Here is a 16,433-nt window from a genome sequence, read left to right as displayed (position 1 = left end):
TGTTTTTCTTTCTTTTTTCCCCTCAAAGGTTGTCCTGAGCACCTGCACTTTCACTATAAAATAAATAAATGACCTTGCCTGCTCGCAGGCAGATGGTCCATCTGTCTTCTACTAAAACTTTGATAGTGCCATGAAGAATCCTTCAGAAGTAATGGTACCAGTATAGTCCTTTACATCCCTATGGGAGGACTTCTTCTGCCTTTCTTTGCGCCATCCTTTCGTATATGCTGGTTCAAGCCAAAGGACTTGTGCTCGGTTTCTCACAGCCCACAGCACTCCTCAAGTGCCTGTAATGCAGGCTCGAGTTCCCTCTTCTGTTTGAGCTGAAAACAATTAAAAGCCATTGGTTGCTCCAGAACTAGCTGGTTTTGTCTAGTAAAGTTATTTTTTTTAGCTTTTACTGTGTTCACATCTGTTACTCACTGCTATGGAGTGAAACACTGTTCCAGTCTTTTCTTGTCAATCCTCACTTTTCTGGGGAAAGCTGGGCTTTTAGCTTTTGCATAAAAAACTTGATCTTTGCTGCCTTTAGTCCTAATGCTGTTCATTGCTTGAACAGCAAGGATTGTCATCCCTTGAAGCCAGGGGTTTGGGCTCCTTCTTTTGTGTTTTTGCTTCTGTCTGCCCAGCTTTTCTTAGCTAGGATCACTATATTGCAGCTCCTGGAGTCCACTGACCTGAGAAGGAGCAGAGAAGTCATCTTGGTGGTTTTAAAAGATGCACCTAGACTGAACCTGCTCAACTCTGAAAGTTTTGGGACACTTTTCAGCTTATTACAGGAAGAGCAGGGACCTCTCCTTGTAAAGGTGTGCTCTCATGCCCACTGCATCCTGCTCTGGCTGAAGAGGGGGTGCTGCCAGGTCAGAGCAGCTCAGCCATCCCCAGTACTGTGCTTCTGCTCTCCTCTGGCCCTGCATTTCCTAGCTCGAATTTATCCACTCTGGTCCTCTCGCTGGTAGGTCTCTCTCAGCAGTGGTGTTCACTCTGAGAGAGCCGTCGCCTCCAGCAATTTATTTGCCAAGTCTTATCATGTTACTTGTGATGACACTCATCAAGCGCTTTGTTTTGCCTCTCCAGCCTCCACCGCTGTTCCATGTTTCTGCTGTGGTTTCTCTTGATTCAGACTGTCAAGCTCTTGCCAGTTTTGTCTTCCTTGTCTTGGCTTCCCATTATCGGTGCTGTTCTTGGAGTCCAAATGCCCTTCACATCGTGGATCTGCAGGCTGAGTAAACTTAGCAAATCATTAGGGCGGACTTTAACTGCTCCTGTCTCCATCAAAGACTGGGATTAAATTAGATCTCTTTGATAAACTGAGCTGATTGGCCAATTTGGATTGCACATGTGGTATTATGGGCCTCACAGGGCTTATGATTAAAAGATGTAAGAGAATGCAATTATTTAGAGAGCTACCAGGAGATCGTTGTAACTCCCTAGTTACCTTTTTATCAGAACAGAAGAAGAGCCCAGTTCTGCAGGGTGGCAGGCAGCCCTGGGGAAGCGACTGCAAGCCTCTGACTACTGAGGGAGGCCAGAGTCATGTTTGTTTCCTGCAGGTTTTGATGTATGTGATAATACTGGGGCTGGGGAGAGGCAGAATATCACTCTGACCATTTCTGTCCCCAAGGCACCTGCTGCAGGAGAGAAAACTTTCATACAGGTGGCTTCTATATCTCTTTCTACGGTTCCTTGGGGTTTCCCCCCAAGAAACTATGGTTGTCTTTGCAGGAAGACAGAGCTCAGCTGGATTTCTTGGCTGGATTTTAATCAAATTCTGATCTGCACAGGGAACTCAGTGCAATCTAGGCTGACTCTCTGCACCAAATCCTCAAGCCTGGGGCTGGATCCTGACCCAGCAGGAAAAACCCTGTTAGCTTAGGCTCTGCATCAAGTGCTGAAGATGTGAAATGTCTGACTAGACACAAATACAATTTTGCCTGTTTTTTCTCTAAGGTTACTGAGTCAGAGCTGGATGGCATATGTAATTATAGTAGGGCTATTCTTCTCTCTGTCTTTTTTTTTTTTTTTTTTTTTAAGAAACATTCATGCTGTGTTTTAATTACAACATTTAGAATACGCCCAAAAAGCTTGAGCTCAAATTGATCTTGTTTTTCAGCCAGGAAGCTTGTTTTTCATCTGTTATAATAATAAATGTGCTATTGATAATAGTTTAGGTGCAATACAGCAAAGCTTTGTGTTATGCATCAGCTCTGGAGGGCCAACGTTTTCTTATTATCCATTATTGATATGACAGTTTGCAAATATTTAACAAACAAATTACCAGGTTTTCCTTGTTCCCCTCTTGGTTCGCAATCTCAGTCTTTTTGACAGCTGAATTCAGGATTAATGATGATCTCGTTTAAGACGATTGTTTGCCAGCAGGTTTATTCTCTAAACCTACAAGTGCGGCAGGAGAACTAGCACTGGCACTTTGAATTAAATCTCATCCTTGAAGCAATTTTTTTAGCTTTATTCCCTCCAATTCTCCTAAGTAGAAATCGGATTTGCCTGGTGAAGTACTTAGGCTTGTTATTAATTTCTTAGTTTATGTAGTCATTTTAAATATAGAAGCTTAACTTGAAAGGCTGGTGGAAGCAGCTTTTTTTTCTTTCCCAGCCCTGAGCTTGTTTGGGTCTGTTAGGATTGAAAGTGCATTAAGAGACAGGTCATCTTTGAGCACAGGTGTGGGAGCAAGGAGAGCACCTTGAGCCTCCACAAAAAAGAGCGATTCAGAAGGACATGCTTGACTTGGTCCTCGGTAAAGCACTGGAGGTGGCATTGGGAAACATTCTGTCCAGGTCATTGGACTGGTAAAACACATCCATTCCTGCAGCAGCTTTCTGCCCACCTCTCCTCCAGGTCTGAGCGCAGGGTGAAGGGTGTGAAATGGGCTGAAGCACCACCATCTGCCTGGGCAGGTTGTTTCTGGTGTAGATGGCTGCCGGTGAAGCAAAGAGAGTGCTTGGGAAATCTTGATGCATCCCCCAGAGTCGAAGCAAGGTCTAGTTAATCAGTGGGGAAGCTGTCGCAGAGGCAGGGGCATCTTCTAGGGAAAAATGCAGCACCAGAACAGAGAAACAAAGACAGCATGACGCACCCTCTTTGGAGCACGTGCTGGGCACTGGGCCATTTCTGCCCTGTGGTTTCTGACCGTGGACTTTGCGTACACAATACAGGAATTCACTAATGTGCAAGCCAGGCTTTGGTGATGAAAAGAGAATTTGTTCTCAAGTAAAATCACCTTTTGTTAGCAAAAAATCTGTGAGTTGGGTCCCCGAAGGGAACGCCGTTTGAAAGTCACAGATGATTGAAAGATAACACAGTCGATGGGGAGTGGGTGGTTGTTTTTTGTTGGTTTTTTTGTTTGTTTTCTTGCCTTTTGGGTTTGGAAAGCGGGATGCTGCACATCAGTTTCTTGACCTGGCCACAGTGATTTTGTTTTAATGCAAGAGAATCTGAGGCTATCTTTACAAAGAGGAGTTCCTGGGAGTTCTGAAATATCAAATGTCACACCAGCAAAAGTGACTACAGTTGGCAACTCCGACTATAGCGTATCACATTGGTTTTAAGCAAAAATAAGCCCAATCAAACAAGACTTGATGGAACAGAATTAAAGCGGGCAAGGCATGCAGCTTGGCTTGAAATAATGTGTTAATAGAGAGAGCGTTTCTTCATTACTTTTTATTTGATTAGCAGTAAAACCACAGAATCATGCTAAATGCAGTTTCTGCGTGCTCTCTGCTAATTGCCCATCCCCGTTTGCAATGTAAGCACTCATTACTCACATCCCTTGGAACTAGCCGTGGCCCATGTGGAGAGGGGCACAGCGGTGTATTTCAGCGTGTCTGCATATATGTTTTCAGTCCTGGAATAATCCCCATTATATGGACATTTTAGCCTGGTATCTAAGTCTTCATCCCACTTCTTTTTAATGCTTGCTTAACACTTTTCCAGTTGGTTGATGCAGCATCAGTCATGGTAATATACCGGCTATGATATTCCAGTTAATTCTACCAAGGAGCAGGGTGCCTTAGGCACTGTTTCATGCTAAGAACTGAGCATGGGCATTTTCTCTGTGGTGCCCAGGGGGAATTGGCTGACCACAGCAGCTTGCAGATGTGCCGGGCAGCAGCAAGAAACTTCCCATCATTCAATCCCCAAGCATCTCCCAGCCTGGGAACACAGCTATCGATGTGGTTATTTTTGCAGCCTTTTTCTGCTGTTGGGGGTTAAGGCTTTGAGAAAAATCAGCCTTACGCACAAGTTGGTGAAGTGGCACTACCAACTGGATGCACCAAGGACAAACCAGCTCCAATTACCTGCTTTTGCCTATGCTAAACGCCATGTAGTACAAATCAATGAGCCACAAGGAACCAAACTATTAAGCTGCTGCTCTTAACAATCATTAATTATGAAGGTACCATCACTCGTGTTTGTAATCTATGAACTGTCCTGTGCTAACTGATTTATTTTTATTTAGTTTAATGAGTAGTGATGGTGAGGCTGCAAACAGTATTGGTAAGCAATTCCTGCAGGGGACGAGTCCTGCAGGTGAGCTGGTGAAACCTCCTTTTCACGAGACAAGGCCAGCACAGAGACTGCGCAGCTACAGATTTGCAGTTCCCCCATCCTCCTGACCACTCTGCCCAGTCTCTGGGAAAACCCCAACACGAATGTGTCCTGCTTAGATGGTCAGGCAAATATTTGATACTTTAATACTCAATTTAAGGAGAAGCTTTCAGGCCAGGAGGATGTCATTCCAAAGACCTTCTCTGGCATGTTGAACACCCAAAAACCTTCCTGAGATCCATCAGTCTGGGCACTAATTTCCCCTCTGCCCCAGGCATCACTTAGAATAAACACATTAGAGATGTGGCAGCGCAGCGAAAGGGGCTCTTATCCCACTCCCAGGTCAAAGGCAGCAGATACGAGGCAAACCTCATACATCTTCTGGCCTCCCCCAATTCATCCTGTTGGCGTTTGGCCCTCTTTATATAGCTCTGCCCTTTCCTGTCACTGGGAAGGGCAGAAGAGTGGGTCAGAAGAGGAAAAATCCTCCAAAGTTGCTTATCCTACCAGGGTCACTTTCTGCCAAGGATGGCCATGGTCTGGAGACCAAGTTACCAATGGTACTTGCTAACAGAGCACCTGGGACAGTCTTGCACTATGTTCTCCTGTAACTTCTTTCTGGACAGATGTCTCCCAGCTGGTCAGTCTCCTCAGATGTGCACAGGAGTCCATGCATGTGATCGGATCACTGATAGATGCTCTGCAGCCATCTGGATGTAGGGAGGAAATGACAAATATACCCCCACCAACCACACCTTCCATGAGATATTGATGAACGAGATCTTTATTGGCTGCAGGGCTAATTAAATAGAAGTTGCATCAGCTTCTGGCTGACAGGCTCTAATTGCTCCTGAGCAGATTTTGAGAGGGCCAGATGAATAGGAAAATAAAAGGAAAGACTGTGGATTGGATCCAAGGATGTATCTGACTGCGCCATGCTTCAGATGAGCTGGAGTTCTGTCCTACCTTTCCCTGGGGAATGGGGACAAGGCGGGGGGTTCCTGTGCTGTGAGAGCACACAGGGAGGTAATGTCAGAAAAAGACAAAACAAACATAGATATCAAAAAGGAGACAACACTATGCTCATTTTAAACAAGAATTTCTGTAGCCTTATCTTTGCCTTGGTCTCTGGCTTCAGCCTCAAGCTGCTGGTGCACATTACTCTGCGCTCCTGTTTCTGGTTTGTCCTGCAGGACTAATGGCTGTTGCCAAGGGCTGAACTGTCTTGGATGCTCTGGCACCAGGTAAATCCCTGAGCCTTGAGGTATTTTTCCTCCTGTTGCCTTAAAGGCCAAAGGCTGTAAACGGGGTTTCAGATGCCAAGCAGCCCCTGCAGCTGAGACCAACCCTCTGGAGTCCTGCTGAGGGCTTAGGAGAAGGATGCTGCTCTCCAGCAAGAAGGATGGGAGCTTGAGCATGGCTCTTTGAATACAAGAGGTGCTGCGTGAGTGCTCCGTGTTGTGTGCCAGATGCCAGCGAGGGGTGCAAAGCCCTCTCAGCCTCAGTCCTCCAGGCTCGTGCCTAAACCTTGAAATGGTGAGTGCGGATGGTTCAACAGGAGAGTCACCAAATGGAGAAGTTGGTCAGTACCCAGGTTTTGGGTTGGTCAAGGACAGAGCTGGACCTGGTACACAACAGATCCTGGCATTGAAAAAAATTAACAGAAATTAATGGCCAAGCCCTTAGTTACTTCATTGTTGTCATGTTTTCCCCAGTGGACTCTGTGGGCTATATCTGGGCACATACAGCCTAAGAGGCTTGTCTCATGTTTAATTTATGGGGTGATGAATGAGTTCTTAGCATACAATGCATTTAATTCCATTTTGGCCTGATTTATAATGTGATGTGAACTGCATGTGAAGTTTTTAATTCAGTAGGTGGTGACTCTGATCCAGTATATGGAGTGTGACGGAAGAAGTGATAAATTTGATTCCAAAGGTGATGCATCAATTTCAGTGTGAAGTGCATCAAATTTATCACACGGGACATTGGTTTCAGTGTGTGACACCTCAGTGACGGCAGCACCAGGGCAGTTAAGCAGGATGCCTTCACTGTATCACCAGTGGTCCCCACGTCCACCACCTCCCCAGAGGAAAATGGCCCTTGCTGTTGGTCTTTTATTAGACCTTGCAGGACATGAAGAAAGACAGTAAAATGGCTCATCAGGTGCTGGTCAAAATATTTGTCTTCACTTTATTACGTGCTCCAGGTAAGAGTTTCTGATATCTCACCGAATTTCAGGTGTCAGGAAGATGCTGCTGCTCCTGGGAACCTCAGCACCAGCCAGCAAATTGGCCTCATTTTCTGTGTCCATTTCATGACTCAATATCTTTGCTTTTAACTTAATTTATGACCAATCCACATTGTTGAATAAGGATGTGGAATTTGAGTCCTCTCCAGGAGGGAGAGACTTTAACATTGGGCTCTATCCATAACCTTTGAAGGGTATTTAAAAGACCCAGAGAAGACACCTCCTCTTCTCCCTCACTACACACCGGGACTGCTTTTGTGATAGGACATCCCAGCTGAAAGAAACCCACATCTTGACTGGGGGAACCTAATGGCATTCAAGCAGCAGCTGTTTGGGCGGATGTGACTTGGCGCACACAAGAGGACCAGCCTGAGGCGTGCTGGGCGCTGAGGGGGTTCCCAGTACCAGCGATACCGAACCTCTTCCCCATCCTCATGCCCTGTGAACACCAGTGCTGCTGAATCCAGCCCTGGCGCAGTGGAGCGTGGCGAGACGGTAGCACAGCCGAGAAAGACGTGAGGGCTGATGAAGGGATTTGGTGACAAGCTGAGCGGGAAGTAATTACTTTTCTCCTTTTCTCCTCCTCTCATTGCCTCAGCCTCTGCGGCAGTGAGGATAAATGCCATATATTAGCAGCAGTGAGCGGCAGATTCACTGAGCTGCAATTTATAACGCGGTTCTCCCTAAAGCCTCATTGGAGGGCATTATGAAGTTAGATTTGTAAGAGGGGATAAAATGATGAGAGGGTCACTCTGGAAAAGCATTTGGAAAGCTTCAGAAAAGGAGATATTTTCTTCTCTCCAAGCCAGTTATGTCTCATTGAGCCAACCCCAGAGGAGCTCCGAGGGAGGGTTGGCGCTCATATACCAGATATTAAATTTAATCCAGTGAGAAGGAGCAGATGTGGATGTGCCAGGCCTGTCTGCCACCATGTCTAATGCAGAAAGATGGCTGAAAGATCTGCCATCAAAATGTTTTGATTTTTCTTGAGGAAAAAATAGAAAGCTTCTACTGAAAAAAACCCTTGAACCCCTGAGGCAGAAAACTTATGGCTGAGAAAACTTTGTCTTCAGACTGTTGGCAAAGGGTTGCTGCTGCCAAAGGGGATAAAGAGGAGGATGTTTTTCATCAGCTATGTTAATCTGATCTATGCCTGCATGCAGGCTCAAAAAATTAAACAGACCCCAATATGCTGATGACCCAAACCCTATTACAGTTTCCAACAAAGGACTCTCAGCTGTCTGGATGGAGAGAGAGACAGGGGAGGGCTTTTGCTTATAATATCCCCCCGGTGAAGGGTGTGAAGCATTGGGGACAGGCACTGTGCTCATGTGCCTCTGGTCTGCCTGGAGAGAGCTGTTTGTTGGCCCAGTTTGTGCTCTGGGCTCTGAAAACCGCTATAGAAAACAGGTCCTGCTGTTGCTGACAGTCTGGTTCCCACAGGGAGAGGAAGCTTTAATCCTGTCCTCCACTGTCCAAAAGGGTTAAAAAACACCTGGGCATACTTTAAGCGGTTTAAAAAGGAAGAGGAATAGCTAAAGCCCACCCCTTTCAATAGCAAAAATGGTCATGAATCTGACCTACTTCAACACCACCTTGCAAACTACTCTGTTTATGATCAGGGTAAAATCCCTTGGGTCTGGGAAGTCCCCGTGCCTGCTCCTCCATCCCCCAAACACCCCACTGAAGGGAGGTGTGTGCCCCGCTGTGCCTTTGCCAGGGAGGCAAGGTGGACTTGGGATGCTCCCACTGCTGCCCCTTACAATGAATCTCAGGGGCTGAGACTGCTGAGAACCACGACTGGGAGGTGGGCGGTGAGGAGCGTTCCAGGCAGATGAGGTGGATTCTGCTCCCACATCCCGGCTTCAGGGTGGCTCCCTGAGACCCCAGCACAAACCCTCCCATAGCACCATGCAGCTGCCTTGGGGATCTTCCTGGCTGCCAGAACATCTCTCGGTTGTGGAGAGAAGCATGTGATTTACGTCTTTGTTTACTTGTTTTGCATGGGAGACAAGGCTGCAGGTTTATAAAGTTGAACAACCACCTTAGCAGAGTGCAGTAGGTCCCATGAATCAATCACCTTCTCTGGAGCATTAACCAGTCACCAGGGAACAGCTGTTTTATGACAGATTTTGTGTTATTCTGGAGTCTCCAGGACCAGAGACTCAGATGGTGTAACTTGACCTCACTCTCCAAATCCAGGTGATTTACATGAGTTACCTGATGCTGCGATGGGTTACTGCAAGTATTCTCAATCAAATAGTTTAAAAATTTTATTTGGGCTAATTTTTACTGAAGGAGGGTTCATATATTTCTTCATGATGTTTTAAAGTGCATTTGACAAAGCACTAATTTGCCTCAGGTCAAACTGTATGCCCTAAACTAATGCATCTCTCACTCCAAAATAACTCCAGGCCGAAGCATTAGCTGAAAGAAGGTCCCTCTCCAGCAGTATGTACTTTGGAGGCTACTGGTTGCATTGAGCCAGGCCTCCTACGGGCTGAATTTCCTCTCATTTCCACTGTTGAGGCTGTCAGCAGATATCAGGCGTTTCCTTCAAACGCTTTGTCCATCATCAGCTTGAGAATGGTGAGGTTGCTGCAGCCTGTTGGGATGGCTCCTGTCTTCTCCTTGGTTCACCCTTCTCCACTATCTCCTTCCATCCATCCATCATCCATCCATCCATCCATCCATCCACCCATCCATACATCCATCCCCTTTTATTTAGAGGGCAAGATCCTGTGGCAGGGATTGTCCTTCTTTTCTCTGTTTTATCCTGTTCCTTGAGTAGCGGGTTTTTACTTGCACATACACACAAAGCACGTTTCTGACCGTGACCAGGACATGGTTAAGTTGATGTTTTTCCAGCGTGCTGAAGGGTGAGCCCTTATTTTTATTGTAAACTGTGATTTTTAATTTCTGCTGGCTAAAATGAAGTTTTTGTGCCCTATGAGCCACCTTGGCACTCACATGGCATGTCAACAGGGGGCACATCATCCATGGGGATTCCTGTACCCTCCTGCCTTGTAGGACCCCTCACATCTCTAATGATCAGATGGTCTCTTCGTGCTGTTGAATTTCCTGGAGATGTTTGAGACCTGGGTGATTTGCGCTATTTTATCTCACTCTGCTCTGCTATTAATCTTTTACATACAGAAGAGGAAAAGGAGATCGGAGGCCTCTGGGTGAAATTTATCCTCTGCAAACAGAGCGGAAGGCACACTCAGCTGGACACGGGCCTGTCCTGGCTTTTGGCCTATTTTCTATGCAGACAGAGCTAAAATTAGTTTCATGTGTAAAATTTCTCATTCACATCAGAGGATGTTTCAATTAACCGGTAATTCACAACAATTAGTTTTCTGTGAACTATAGGACCCACAAGGCTTCAAGAAAGTATCTGAGTATGTTTCTCCCTTTGGCACGGGGCATTCAGGGATGGCTGCGGTCCAGGCTGATATCTATGCCTTTGCTATAAAAGGATTTAAGTTGTAAAATTTGGGCAGTTCCTTGTTTGTTTTGAATCAGCTTTCCTCTATTTCCACCGCTAGCATCTGGCTTGGCATGATTTTAATGTACAGCTTCGGGCTGCAAACAGAATTGAAATTTTCAGACATGAGATGCTAGCTTTGTAAGTGGTAATTGCATCAACTTAGGATCAATGGAGCAGAATAATATCTGCCCACTAATAATGGCTTAATAAAATTAATAGCATTGGCCCTGCTATGAATTACTTTAAAATAGGAATTGTAGGATAGTAATGTAAACAATCATTGATTTTTCTTGGGAAAGTAGAGTACTGGTAAATTAGATATGAATCTCTTCAGTGTGTAGTTGATACCAGACAATACAGAAAATTTATCAGATTGCTTCAAAGGTGGGTGGAGAGGGAAAGAGCAAACGAGCCCCCTGTGGCATTGGAGAGGCGATTAGATAAACCAAACGAGCCTGGACCAGAAGATGATAGCTCAGAGCTGCATATCACTCAGTATTGCTGCCATCCAGCCTGACCTAATTAATAACATATTAGTGCAGGACAGGTCTGTTCACCGGTTCAGGTCCATTAATTGAAATAGTGTGATTAATGGTGTTGGAGGAGATGAAGAATACTTAGAAAAATGATGGGAGTCTGCAGCTCCATGCCATGGCTGGTGCACGGCTTGGGAACAAGGCAGGTGAGGAGCGCCATACGTGGCACCCAGCCTTTGTGTTTGGGCACCAGCACTGCTTCTATCCCTCCCGAGATCCCATCAGCACCCCAGCGCTGAGCTCGGTGTCAATGCTGGTGTCAGAGCGATAGTAGATGGAAGGACCAAATCCATCCTCAGTCTTTGCCATGGGCAAGGGGGAGCGGCGTGTGCTTGGCAGCATTGATGCCTGTGGGGTTTCCATGTTGGTGTCCAGGTTGTGTCTGGCTCCTGGGGCAAAGGCAGCTGGGATTGGGCTGGATGTGGACCTGCGGTTCTCATGGCTACCGCTTATGAGGGGATTGTTGGGGCCCTGGCAGCAGTGTGACTTTGTTCCCATCAGCTCACACACACCTGGTGTCTGCCTTTCTCCTTCTGGAGGCCAATTTTCCTGTCGATTCCAATTAACTCCAGCATTGACTTCTCAAGGACATCTCTAGAGGCGGCTTTGCAGAAGAGCAGCAATTTGGAAATGTCGTGGGGCTGTGAAGGCACCTCGGAGCCCAGCCTTAATTACAGTAAATGGCCAGAAAGAGCTGGACAATTATTTGAGCCACTACCATTTGTAGAATAATTTGGCTGCAAGATTACTTTCAATCCTGCTTCCATCCTGCTATCTTTCCCTTATGTGGGTGCCTTTGCTTGAATGTGGGGCTCAGCATGGGGGTGGGAGCGTGTGATGCACACCCTGGCTGTGTTTCTGGCAAAACCAAGTCTTCCTTTTCTTCCCCCTGTTACATAGGTGTCCTGCTGCCTGGAGACAGGGTGAGCAAGTGGCTCATCCCAAAGTGTTGTCCTCTAACTGTGGGGAACAAAGCATCGTTACTTCAAGATCTGCTCTGCCCTGGTCCTCTGTGGCGATTCTATTTTCCACATGAATGCTGGCGGTGAGCTCATTCCCCCACGTCTTGGGGCCAGCAGCATGCCTATGCCTCATTCCTGTTGTGGAACCTGCCCGTGTAACCCTGGGAATTCACACTCAGCTTAAAATTACCCAAATCCACAAGTTTTTGGAGGACGGTACTACTAATGGGGACACTCTGGGTGCCTTTGCTCCTATCAGAGGCTGCATGAGCCATGGTGGCTCTTTTCAGGCTATCAGAAGCAAAGGGGCAGCAGCAACGCCAGGGAGAAGCAGGTTCAGAAGGACAAGTCAAAGCACGACTTTTAGCTTGGGGAATTATAAATGAACAGAAGAACCCACAGCACCGTAATGAAACGTTCCTTAAATCCTTTGTTTTTATTTGGGATGATAAAGGAAAATCATTAGGGCTCAATTAGTCATGAAAGATGAGGGTCCTTCTGCATTGTATGGGCTTGAGAAAGTGACTCGTGTTCAAGAGCACATCTCCCCTTTCCAGTGTAGGATCATTAAATATCAAAGACTTTATTTGTGCAATTTGCATTGCCTATTGCGCCCTTGCATGGGATGAAAACCCTGCAGTGATAATTGATGTACGTGGTTTTAAAGGCACTCGGCTCTCTGCCTCACAGAGCTTAAAACATGCAGAGAAATGAGGAGGAAGATCTGAACAGCAGAGGCTGAAGGTGCCGCTTCAGCAGTGCAGCCATAAAAGAGAAAAGGGAAAGGGAGAGGAGTGACAGATGAGTTTATGTGACCCTGAGATGGGAGATAAGGGTCTTGGGTGTATTGCCTTTCCCTTGGGGATAGAGAGGAGAGGATGGGGCAGGTGACAGCCACCGCTGGTCCCAGTACGTCACTGGGATGAACTGGTGTCCCCTTTCAGCTGTGCTGGAGGGAATCTTTGCTGCCGAAGGCCATGCACAAGTACAGAGGCCTTTAAATATTTATAAAGCAGTCACTGATGCTGAGGTGATGGGCAAGAGAGACTCCAGACTGGGAAGGTTCTCAAGGCTGTTTGCAGGCTGGCCCTGCTCTGAGCCCTTGCTATGCGACTGGTGAGACCCTCGGTGGTGCCAGCACAGGGCTGTGGGTCAGGCTGAGCAGACAGAGGACACCCCAAGAGGAAATAAAGTAAATCCTCCATTAAAAACCCCACAATGGAACAACCTGCCTGAGCCCCTCTTTCTCCCCAGGCGTGGTTGTGCTGCACGCAGGCTGTGATCTGATTTTGTCACCAAGGGAAATGTGAAGTGCAGCAGCTGTGCATTACTTACTGCTTTTATTCCCTGTCTCTCTCCTTTATTTCTTTGCCGAGACAGAAAAAAAAAAAAAAAAAAAAAAAAAAAAAAAAAGAGCAGATTAGTAGCTGTGCCACTGTGCCACTGTCATTGTGCTCAAAGGCAGAGAGGGCAGAGACCACTTTGAGCCCCAGCACAGCCTCGCAGAGGAGCTGCTGGTGGTGGAGGGCATGGAGGAGGGACAGGCACTTGGGTTTCAGCAGTGTTTTGGATTTGAGAGCCCATGCGAAGGGGCAGAGCTCGCTTCTCTGAGCTGTCATCTTGGGGTAGGTCGTACAGGGGGTCAGGATATTGGCCTGAGCCGGTGGGATCCCTGCAGCAGCACAGGCGTCTTCTTCCCCATGGAGAAATGAACACCTCAAGAGCTTTGGGGGGAAAAGCGTGGCCAAGCCTGCCCAAGCTAAAGCAGAGGGGAATCGATGTGGTTCTGGGACTCAGGGATTTCATTCCTTCCTGTCCACACAATTTTTTCCTTCTTACAAACATGGACTGCAGCAGCCTAAACAAATAAGGGGCTGTAATGTAGTTTTAGCTATATGCTTTTTAGAAAATGAATTCACACTTAGAGCACAAGCTGTAGTATTTTGCTTTATTATTTGATTACAGAGTTTGTAAATGTAAATGGATTTAGGCCCTTAATTTTAGGAGGCTCGAATTACCTCCCGTTCCTTGTTTAGTATTCAGGTGGAAAAGCTCCCACGTCTGGCTGCGGCACATTTGGGGTGAGCGACACAGCTGAGCGAGCTGGGCATTTTCACCACTTTATCTTCTCGTTTGTAGAAGTCGGGCCAAACTGTGTTTTACTGCAAAGTGCTTTAAATTAATTAAGTGGCAGAGCACAAAGGAGCTGGTTTGAGTCCTCTTTCCCCTGGCAGCACTTTGCAAACAGTGACAACCTCCCCGGTGAAAACCGGGAGAAACTTGAACCCCCTGTCACCAGCTTTTCTTTTGCACTTAAAAATTTAAAACCTTTCTTTCTGGGAATGTTATCCCATTAGAAATTGTTTGCCTAATATTAACCATGTCAGATGAACCCTTAATGATACAAAGCTTCCTTAGATTGAAATTCGAGCTCCATTCCTGTGCAGTGCTGAGGGCGTCTCTCATTTTAATCATTTTTTGTCAAAAGGCTTCAGCACATGTGGGGCTGAGCTGGTGCTGGAGTATCTCAGTGTTCTGCCTCTGTTCGAGGTGCCTGAGGCACACTGAAAGCTGAATAGAAACTGCTTTCGAGGACTCGCATCTGAGCCCCTTGCCCACCCAGAGGTTTGATCTTCATGGATTTCTGCTTGGGTGGATGCTATGCTTCCTTAATTGCTTATTTTCTAGGAGGCATTCTATTACTTTTTGTCTAGTGAAGGTTGTTTTTCAGGAGTGTTGCCTCTCTGCTTTGTTATGGTGGGGTCCTCCTTGGCTGAAACCCTGGTGCTCCCCTGGGGGACAATGCCAGTTCTTGTGCCAGGTCCCCACAGGCAGGCAGGGATGCTCGCAGGGCAGCTCCTGTGGGGTCGGCCCCGTAAGCAGGAGAGCAGTACCTACACATCTTCACATCTTCCCCCACCACCCCAGAAAGCCCAGGGCTCCCGTGCCAAGTGCCTCTCAGACACACTGCCAACCAACACCATTTGTGGGCCAGGCAAGATGTCAGCGGCACCATTCAGAAATGAAGTGTTTATGGAAACCCCATCACTAAGCGTTTGTGTCTCCCTTCCCCACTGGGCTGTTCAAGTCAGATGTTGCCAAGCACTCACCCTGGGAGGCCCAGCGGTGCTGGTGGGGTTTGGGACATGGTCCTGGGTGTCCTCGCCTGCTTCTCCCCTGGTGAGGTCCCATGAATTCTACAGCCGGATAGAGGCTGGTTTAGAGGTGCCCCACTTGTCCTCCATAAGGAGGGGGATGGAGCCATCTTTACCACTCAAACGAAGCCCCAGATAGAGTTAAAATGCCAACCTCCAGCGAGGGCAGTGGTCCCAAAGCACCTTGTGTGTACCTGGGGGCAAAGGGAAAGTTGCAGCTTTTCTCATCACAACCAGAGGAAAAAAAACTTCTTTCACTGCTGTTATCTAAACTGTGTTTAGCTTAGGCTGCTCATCCCCTGCAATTTCTGACTCCTCACACTTCCTCCCAACATCAGGTATGTTTGCAGGCATCTGTCTAAAGCTGGGAGTGACTTTGCAGAGATGCTACACGCATATATTTTAAAACCTCTTATTTACTCTGCAGGGAAACCCTGGCCAAAATCATGGAGGGGGTCTACAACTGCCTTAACACCTTATGAGTCACGTACACACTCTCACCTAGTTTTGAGCAGCAAGTTATGGATAACATAACCCGTAGGTCAGGTCTCGTAAGGAAAACTCCCCACTTGTTGAATGCTGAGTAAACACTGTATAATCATTTCTCTGTGAGAAGAGCGTGCAGAGGGTCATGCTAAGATTGGCAACATATTGTTTGGATGCACACTAAGGAATAACGGTTATCCCTCCTGAATATTATGTTTTAACAACAGGCTGGGTTTTTTTTCTTTTGATGTTGTGTAATTTTAAACGACTGCATTCAGCAGATGTACATCCATCGTCTGTGTAGACGATGCAACATAAAGAAACGACCATCTAATTCCTACCCATCTGGATTCACCATATAAATAATTAAATTGAAACGCCTTTAGAAAGGAGGCTGAGGGGAGCTGAGCCCATCAGCAACAATGTGAGATAAACAGCAAAAGAAGATATCAGGATTTGCACGATGTGTCCATCTTAATCCCTCACTGCAATTCAAGAACACTAAAAATAAACTTCCTTCGAGTTTTGGCTGTTTACACAGCTGTAGCATAAATATTTAGATTTGCAAGAGAAATGCTTGCTCAGCCAAAATCCTTCCAGATCTCTGGAGTCAGCAGTGGCGGGTTTAGAGAGGCCAAACATTTCCTTGGAAAAATGAAAATCAATAATAATTCAAGCAGGGAGTGATGTTTCTTCAGCAAAGCCTGGCGCTTATGTAAAACTAATTCGGCTTGTGTTCTCCAGAGGGTGCATGAAAACCTCCCCACGAGGGCTGGTGAACACTGCTACAAGCTGCAGAAAAAGCGCCCCAAACTGGGACCTTATTTACATGACTGATTTGGACATGGGGTGGGTGATGGGAAGGTACAGCCATTGCTCTGAGGGCTGGGGGTCCTGGAGGACCTGCAGTCACCTCCATAGAACGTGACCGGCAGCTACGACTGTGAGGGATCGGGCTCGTGTGCTTTCTGGCCATTGAGTGCTCCA

The 16,433-nt window shown here is 46.7% G+C and overlaps 1 protein-coding gene across 1 annotated transcript in view; it reads left to right on the top strand.

Moving 5' to 3' along the window:
* SLC15A2 (solute carrier family 15 member 2) overlaps window positions 1-13,119 on the top strand; it is a 73,975-nt gene extending 60,856 nt beyond the window's left edge. The window contains exons 26-27 of the transcript XR_008450304.1: window positions 29-9,406; window positions 11,744-13,119. The gene's annotated coding sequence lies outside the window, so the exon portion shown is untranslated. The remainder of the gene's footprint in view (window positions 1-28; window positions 9,407-11,743) is intronic.
* Window positions 13,120-16,433: the final 3,314 nt, after the last annotated feature.

This window comes from Cuculus canorus, chromosome 6 (genome assembly GCF_017976375.1).
Source record: "Cuculus canorus isolate bCucCan1 chromosome 6, bCucCan1.pri, whole genome shotgun sequence".
Classification (NCBI taxonomy): domain Eukaryota; kingdom Metazoa; phylum Chordata; class Aves; order Cuculiformes; family Cuculidae; genus Cuculus; species Cuculus canorus.
Note: the sequence above shows the minus strand (reverse complement) of the source record. Positions and strands in the feature narration are given on the sequence as shown.